This window comes from Emys orbicularis, chromosome 10 (genome assembly GCF_028017835.1).
Source record: "Emys orbicularis isolate rEmyOrb1 chromosome 10, rEmyOrb1.hap1, whole genome shotgun sequence".
Lineage (NCBI taxonomy): Eukaryota > Metazoa > Chordata > Testudines > Emydidae > Emys > Emys orbicularis.
Window position 1 is genome coordinate 46131875 of NC_088692.1, and position 8831 is coordinate 46140705.

The 8831-nt window shown below is 52.6% G+C and overlaps 1 protein-coding gene across 1 annotated transcript in view; it reads left to right on the forward strand.

Moving 5' to 3' along the window:
• GRAMD2A (GRAM domain containing 2A) overlaps positions 1-1940 on the forward strand; it is an 84159-nt gene extending 82219 nt beyond the window's left edge. The window contains exons 12-13 of the transcript XR_010561718.1: positions 181-950; positions 1059-1940. The gene's annotated coding sequence lies outside the window, so the exon portion shown is untranslated. The remainder of the gene's footprint in view (positions 1-180; positions 951-1058) is intronic.
• The last annotated feature ends 6891 nt before the right edge of the window (positions 1941-8831 follow it).

Consider the following 8831-nt stretch of genomic DNA (forward strand, 5'->3'; position numbering starts at 1 on the left):
AAATGGTGCCTGTGGATTGCCCCCTACAGGATGTGATAAGTCTTTTAAGAGATGGGATCTGTCCCCTGTCACTCCTCCCCCGCACAATGCCAGGAATAAGTTCCTTGGGGGACCTGGGGTCAAGGCAGGGCCCTGTATGGGTTTGCTTGCCTTCATCTTCCTCTGTGTCTCTGTTTGCAGGTGACCGTCGCCCCAGAGCTGTGGCTTACGATGGACTTTGACAGGAAAATAGCACTTTGTGTACAGATCTCCAGGGCGTCCTACTGGTGAGCGTGTCTGCAATATCGAGAGAGTCTGAATCCAGGATTGCTCACTCTTTTATTCCGCGTTACTTCTGGCTCGTGACACCTCCCTTTGCAATGGCAAAACCCCACATCCCTCCCTCCCTTGGCCCATCGTGCTGTGGGATCGGACTGGAGCCCAGCAGGCCATCCATGCAGCCACTTCTTCCAAGCGATAGCCACCTGTTTGTACAAAACCCGCTGCCAAGCATTGACTGTTTATCAGAGTCTTGGGTGCAGCTTTGTTGGACGGCAGCTCGAGCTGCATCTCCAGCCGGATTCTGAGAGCAAGTAAGAACAGTTAGTAGCTCGATGGTCCAGGAATCATTTCTGTTGAGCATAGGAGGTGTCACAGCAGCATGCAATCTGCTGCGCCCTTGATCAGCACACTTAGGACCAAATACTGTTGTTCTTCTACCAGCAGAGACTCCTGCTCAAGCAGGGACAGACTGTCAGTATAACCTGAGCTGCTGCCAGCAGGACTCCCCTTCTTTTCAATGGGCGAGGGCCTGGTGCTAGTGAAACCACATGTTCTTCCAGGGGCCTTGGCTTTGGCCCAGACACACGGTGCCCAGAGCCAAATCACCATGGTAGCGGGAGACTCTAGCACTATGACACCAGCATTGGGCCATCGTCGCATCCATCGGACGGTGGCACAACAAACTACAGGTGACCGGGCCTTTCTGGTGTGACACTGCTGGGCCCACTGCTAGGACGACTCAGTGTTCAAGTTACCACCATTTTTATTCCTAATTCTGTTTTGTTTTCTTTCTCAAGGACAACCGTGGACCTCAGTTAAGTGAGAAGCCCTGGTAGCAGAGACTGACCCTCCCTACAGAGCTCAGGATGGGGGACACAGCTGGGGCATGTTCTGTTCTCCCAGAACACACATCCCACACTCAGCTAGTTCTCCTCAGGACGGATTTCCTCTTGCCCTTCGGGGTTTCCACATTACCCTTCCACACTGGGCCTTGGCCTAGCCGGGTCCCGAAATGCATCTCCGCTTAGGTGCCAGTGTTCATACTCAGGCAATAGCTCAGTTACAGTAGTTGTCATAACAACTTTCAGTGTAAAAATTACAGCTCCAGTGAGATGCCAGACAGGAGTTAGAGGCCTCTTGGCCTGATACCTGCTGAAGTCAGGTTCTTCAGGTGGCAATAGCAGACTGTTAGTCGTGGGGATTCTTGTGCAACTCACATCCCCTGTGAGGCTAGTGTGCGCAGCATAGATCATGCTTAACCGTCCCACATCCCTTCCAAAACGTACCATGGTCCCTGTGCCAGCATTCCTTCAGGGCAGAAGAGAGGTGAAAATAAAGGGATAAGGTGGTTCGCTAACCCCAAAGCCCAGCCCCACCCAGCGCTATGCAGAGTACGTGCCATACTGTAATAATACTCTGCTGCACTGGGCAATCCAGGGAAAGGGCAGCCCGCTCATCCGCAAGCAGATGCAAAGCTGCAAAGCAAGGCCGACCTGCACTGGGTAGAGTTTGGCAGTGGGGAGATGAACAGGCTAGAATTAGACCCCTCATTCGGCTCCTTGAGGAGGCCAGAGGGACAGTTTAGAACCAGATTCAGGAGGGCTCTGTTTGAAAGGCGTCTGCACTTTAAGGGAAATACAGAGACTGGCCAGGAACCAGCAGTGCTGAGTCCAAACTTGGAGTGACAGTTGTCTGATGGCAGTGCCAGGCATGCTGTGTTCTCCACATGGGGCTCCTCAGCACCCCAAGTTTCTAACCACAGGAGAGGGCTGTATTGGAGCACCCCCAAAGGAGAGTCAAGAGGTGGGCCTGGAGCTGGCCTTTGGGTGGTGGGTTTGTAGTAGGATGTAGCCCTGCTGCGATCAGGAGCCAGCGAACACCTTAGAGGGGGCAGGAGGAATAGCTGTGTCTGTGTTCCCTCAGAAGCTCTGTGTCGTCAATATCTAAATGAAACTTCCAGTGCTCTGTGGCCTGACGCTGGGGAGTGCAGGGACTGAGCAGAAACCCTGCTGTACATGGGGGACAATGGAGCTGTGGGGGATGGGATGGGAGGCATGAGTGCAATGCTGGAAGAGGCTGAGCTCATAAATATTCAAAAGCCTGGCTGGGCTGATGCATATTAGGAGTCTGGCCTGCTTAGCGTTCTAGAAGCACCTCTCGTACAGCCACTGTAACCATGCACTTTAGGAGCCTGATCCAAAGTCAATGGAAAGACTTGCATTGACTCCAGCGGGCTTTGGATCAGCCCCCCATTCCCCTCACGCTGAATAAAGCTGTCTCTGCATCGCTCGCGTGTGTGAAGCGCTTTGGGATCACGTGGAGCGAAAGGTGGGAGACAGACACAATATGGTGCAAGCTCACACCAGCAAGCAGCTCGTATAACTCTGGCATCAGGATGCCCGTGATTCCCTCAGTGAGTTATTCCAGAAGGGATGCGCCCAGCAGTTCTGAGTAGGCTGCTGGAGAGTGGCCGTGTTGCCAGCAAGGTGGCTGCCTGTTACTCACCAATCCCCTCTTCTCCAGTGTGTGTGCATCAGGCATCCGCTCTTTGGGTTGATTGTGTTTGAAAGCACTGCTAAACCGAAGTGCCATGTCCCCTGTGAGCTCTGCAGGGAGCAGCGTCCTGCCTCCGCTGCCCCCCCCCTTCCTGCCCTGGCAGCCGATCTCACAGGGGAGAGGAGCACAGCTAGCAAGGAGGGTGTGTGGATTGGCAGCAGTGCAACAAAGTGCCAGAAAATGCTACTTTATGCCAGGGATCATTTCGGGGGTGGGGGTGGGAGGTCTGACTCACTGTCTTGCACAAATGACAGCTCAGCTTTTCAGAGTACGAATCTCTTTCAGTGTTTAATAAAAAAAAAACCCCTCCAGTGACATTAACCCACGCTCCTGGGGATGAGGTCCCAGCGAGCAGTGGGGTGTGGGCTCGCTTTGCGGATAGCGCTCCGCTCCTCCATCGCTGGAACTGTTTGCCTGCGGATCGGCCATCAAAACTGCTCTTGCACATTTGCTTGGGTCAGGACTGCTCCTGGCTTTCACCCTGTCCCCTATAAACACTGACATCAGGACCCCTGCAGCCGGCAGAGGTGCACATTGACTGTGTCAGCCACAGCTCTTGAACTGCCGTGGTAGTGCTGGCAGCTTCCTGCCAGCAGCAGGATGCCTGGGAGAGAGACAGGGCTGCAGTGGGTGTAGCCATGTCTGCTGTATTGCATGGTGCCATCCAGGGAGGAGCACTGTGATGCTGACTGCTGCTTCAAAGCACAGCACTTGCAGAGCTGCGGAGGGGGCTCTGCAGGCGGTGGCAGGACTTGCAGAAAAAGAACGACACACTCCATGGCCTAACCTCTGTGTGTCTGGGCTGAGCTCATTCAACTGCCATTAACCTCACCGCTGCTGCAAGGTCAGCAGCTGCTTCTGCTCCATTGCCATCAGCTCCAGGGCTAAGCAGGGCTCCCGCAGCAGGATTTGAACACTCCCTTCTGGAGGAATAGGACCATATGACGAGCTTATTGAAGACTTGGGATCTGTTTGAGTAGCACACTCATCCCAGGGCCTTTGTTAGAGGAGGGCAGTGCAGCGCAGAACTAGGGGTGCCATCGTGTGTTCCTATCGCAGCTAGCTGGGGCTGGGAATCCACTCGTCACTGCACAGAGAAGGTTTCTAAGCACTAGCGTTTGGGAGTAACTGAAGATTTGGGAGCTCTCCTGATCCCCCTCCCATTGCAGCTGTTTTCCACTGAAAGCACTGATAATGTAGTATCCTAGATAGTTTTTTATACCACACTCCTCACCATAGTCTGTAGGCACCTTCCAGTTGGGCATTAAGCAATGTGACTACGCATCTCTTCCATGTTTGTTCTCTTATCCTCACCCCAGAGGGAGCAGCGCGTGCAGGGGAGTGTCTTGTTTTGGTAGGGGTGATTTTAATCTTATTTTTATTAAATAAATACACCGGTTGCAGAATGGAGGTCAAAGAATTGCACCTTGCACTTCGAGCAGAAAGTGGTGAGGTTTGTGGTAGCCCTTAGTTCCTGGCCGGGGGGGTTCATTGCACAGGCTCAGACTGCCCCTGGAGAAAGGTCTGTCTCCCGCACAGATGAGCTTTACTCTTTTTATTGTTCCATTGTGACAGAGGAGCAAAGTTGTCGACAAGGTCTTCATCCCAGAGCTTAAATGGTCTTTTAGATACCCTGGCACAGGCCGTCGAATGCTTTGAGGATAAGGACTGAGCCTTGAACTTGAGTGGAAATGCTAGGGGAAGCCAGCGTAGAGAGTAGAGGACTGGTGCTCATGGCAGGCTGTGGTGTTGAGATGTGCTGCAGTGTTCTGTACTTGGAGTTCCCTAAGCACTGCAGGTTTCATGCCCAGGTATATCGCATTGCTGCAGGCCAGCTGAGCAGTGACGAAGGTGTGAATAACTGAGGCCTGGCCTGATGGGATGGTGTGTCCTAGCCAGCTGGAAGTGGTGGAAAGCATTACTCACAACCACTGTGACATGCGAGCTTGTTGTCAGTGAGGAATCCAGGAGTACTCCTAAGTCGATGGACTGAATTGACCAATTGTGGATGTGAACTTCAGCCAAAGGAAACTCCACCATGGCTGCAAACTCTTCAAAATACTTGCCCCCACCCTCCAGCATCACCTCTGTTTTGCTCGGGTTTAGCATCAAGCAGCTGTTCTTCATCCATGAGCTGATCTCATCCAAGCATTGGGTTGTCTTGGTGGTGGGCGTGTGGTCATACGTGGTGAAGGATGGGTAGAGCTGTGTGTCATCGGCATATTGCTGGCACTTGAGTCCATGTCATCTGACCTGTTCACTGAGCAGTTGGATGTAGATGTCAAAAGGGACCGGTGAGGGAATTGATCCTTGTGGAAACCCAAAGTGAGGGGTCTAGTGGTAGAGGTGCAGTTGCCCATCACTGCTTTTTGGGTGTGTTTGTACAGGAAGGACTCAAACCATTTTACCTCATTACCCTGGGCTACTGTCCTCTCAGGCCAGACAGCATATTTCACAGTCATTCATGTCAAACGCTGTAGAGAGGCCCAGGAGGAGGAGAATGGCTGTCTGGCCTCTGCCCACTGACAGCAGGAGATCACCCATCAGTGCCACTAGGCCAGTTTCATTTCTGTGTCCTAGCCTGAATCCATGTTATGCAAGATTTAGAATGTTAACTTCAGTTGGACGAGCTTGTAGTTGGCCTTTTGCTAGCTTCTCTGCGAGCTCAGGAATGGGAGTTTTGACGCTGGGCTATTACTGAATTATCCAGGCTGGAGGCTTTTCTAGCTGCAATTTAGTCCTCAGTTGTCATTATTTTACTTTTCTAGCTGCAGTTTATTGTTCCATTTTCTAGCTGCAATTTTTTGTCCTTCTCCCCTCCAGTGTTGTTGTCACTAAGATGGAGAGCTCTAAGCTGGGATGCCAGAGCTACTCCAGCAGGAGAACAGGTCTTTATTTCCTCTTTTTACATCCCTTCCTACAGCCCTCTCCACTACACCTCTGAATGCCAAGTGCTAGCTGCCAGTCACTGGTTTGCTCAGATCCTCTGGGAGATGGGACGTGAGCACACAATCCTTTAAGGTTTTATAACGGTATTTATTATCTTTAAAGAGCAGGGAAATGTATCCCAAGGCAATAACCCAGAGATGAGCAACTATTAAAGCTCTCAGTGGTGGGCCAGTAACTTCCCAGGACCATCCCATGAGCCATGTGATTGGGAGACGAGAGAGCTCTGCTTGGGCCTTTTGGACCATCCTCGCAGCTGCATGTTCACACCCTGTCTCCTAGTGACTGGCTTGCACACTCAAGTAGTTAGTCTCTGAGGGTGTGTCTACACTGCAGTTAACCCACAGCTGCCCTGTGCCAGCTGACTCAGGCTTAGGGGTTGTTTAATTGTGGTGTAGATGCCCAGGCTCATGCTGGAGCCTGGGCTCTAGGATCCTGCGAGTTGGGAGAGTCCCAGAGCTAGGGCTGCAGCTGAAAGTTTTCAATCCACTAGTGAAATGAGTGTCCCTGAACTGCCATGACCCACTTCTTACCCTGAGTTGCGTCCTCTAACCAGCAGCTGCAAGGCATTGCAGACGAGCAGCCTGGTTTCTGTAAGCCCCCAGATAGATCACAGTGAAATCACTCAAACAGGCATTTTGCCTGCCTCCATCACCTGAGACTGGCCTCTCCCACTGAAGTATTAATGTCAATGAGTGCAGCAGCAGGCAGTCAGAGGGGCTGTAACCTCGGCCATGGAGGAAATGCCCTTTAGCATGGCCAGCGTGGTCAGGCTGAAGTGACAGTGACAAGACCCGGGGTAGGAATGGCCCAGTAGACGTCACAATCCTGTAGCATGGGGGAGGATTCCATTCACACACACCACGCTCCCCCCTGGGAGGCTGGGGACAAAGGCTGGAGCCATTCGTGGTCCTTGTGGCCAAAGGAAGGCGAGTAGCCAGGGCGGAGCTAATGATGCTGTCATGAAGCTCGTTTTGAGGAGCTGGAATCTGTCCCTGGTCCGGTCACTTGTACAGTATTTTTGTGAGTCAAACACAATCTCGGTGCGATTTTTACCCTTACTCTTCACTCCAGCCTGCCCTAGGAGTGTGTGCTGACGCAACACCACACCTGGGAACTTGAAGTACTGATGCATCAATGACGGAAAGGCAGCTGAAGTCAGTGCATGCACAGCCCAGCCTTGCTGCTTCTATTTTTATATTTGTTGTAAACCAGAAGTATTTATATAGATCCAGTGAATGGTTCAAGTCCTTTTTTCCCCTCCTCAGTTGTATAACTACATCTGTTGGCCAGCGGATGACATCTGGGGAATAGAATGCTGTCTTGCTGTAGCCTGTGAACATATTTTAAATAAAAACCAACATTTTCTAATGTGCCAGTGTCTGACAAGTGGTTACCGTCTTTCTGCACTTAGAGAATCCAAGCAGGGGAAAATATATAGACGCAATTCTGAGTTTAGCTGCCCTATCATCTCATACTGTCCTCTTGTATGTTACAAACCAAGCAGGGCATGGGCAAAGTATGGATGGGAAGTCTCAAGGAAGACCCCGCCGTTGCAGGGAGTGGTGATGGTGGCTCAGTGAGTAGGGCCCTTCTTGCTCTGTGTCAGTACTGAACCAAGGTTAGGCTGCTGCAGGAGGTCCTGGCCATTCATTACTGGAGGCCCCATTGTGCTCTCTGGACTGATGTCTCTTGGTCTGTGCCTGGCAGGGCCGGCTCCAGGCACCAGCTTAACAAGCAGGTGCTTGGGGCGGCACCTGCGGCAATTCGGGGGCGGCAGGTCCCTCACTCCCTCTAGGAGCGAAGGACCTGCTGCTGAACTGCCGCCGCCGATTGCGGCTTTTTTTTTTTTTTTTTGCTTGGGGCGGCAGAAATGCTGGAGCCGGCCCTGGTGCCTGGAATCCTAGCTGCTACAGTGATGCTGATAACAATGAGCTCCCAGCACTGACACAGGCAGCACAGCTGGGGCCAGGGGCCCGGAACACCCGAGTTCCAGTCCTGGCTCAGTCAATGCCGTGCTGTGTCCCCAATAGATGTAGAGCCGGCAGCGTAGCTGGCCACTGTACCTCCCTCACTGCAGCCCTGGGCTGATGGAGGAGGGGGTGGCTGGAGCACACTGCGATCCTGGGCTTGGCTGGAGCACCTGGGAACTGCAACTGGTGGTTGATTCTTGGCTTTTTCTACCCCTTGGGCCACCCACTCTTTTGGGCTGCCTGGACGTGAGCTGGGGTAGCCAACCTTGCCAGAGGCTTCCCAAGGCTCAGGAAAAGCCAGATCACTTGTCTCGCTGTAAAAAAAAAAATTGGGGGCACCGCTTTTTGGCGCCCTAGGCAACCGCCTAGTTTGCCTAAATGGTAGCACCAGCCCTGGTTGAGGATGGGAACTCCCACAGTGTGGGGCGTAGCCTTTTATTTTAGTTCAAATGTATTTAGTAATGGTGTGTTACACCACAGTGGGTTTGACTCTAGTAGCTACAGGCTCAAGCTCAGTGGAGTGAAAGTCACCTCTGCTACTTGTTCCAGATCTAGAGCTTCAACGATCACATGAAAACCAGACAGTCACAAGAATAATGTCTAATATCCTTTTTCAAGTTTATTAAAGTTACCAACAAAGTTATGATTATCCAAGCCTAGATAAATCCTACACATAATTATAGCGATTGTTATACTCACATCCTCCTATAGCAGGGGTGGGCAAACTGTTTGTCCCGAGGGTCACATCTGGGTATAGAAATTGTACGGCGGGCCATGAATGCTCACAAAATTGAGGTTGGGATGTGGGAGGGGGGTGGGGGTGCGGGCTTGGGGGTGGGGCCAGAAATGAGGAGTTCAGGGTGCGGGAGGGGGCTCTGGGCTGGGGCAGGGAGTGTGGAGTGTGGGGGGGATGTGAGGGCTCCGGCTGGGGGTGCAGGCTCTGGGGTAGGGCTGAGGAGTTTGGTGTGTAGGAGGGTGCTCTGGGCTAGGACCGAGGGGTTTGGTGGGTGGAAGGAGGATCAGGGCTGGGGCAGGGGATTGGGGGACAGGGGGGTGAGGGCTCCAGCTGGGGGTGCAGGCTCTGGGTTGGGGCTG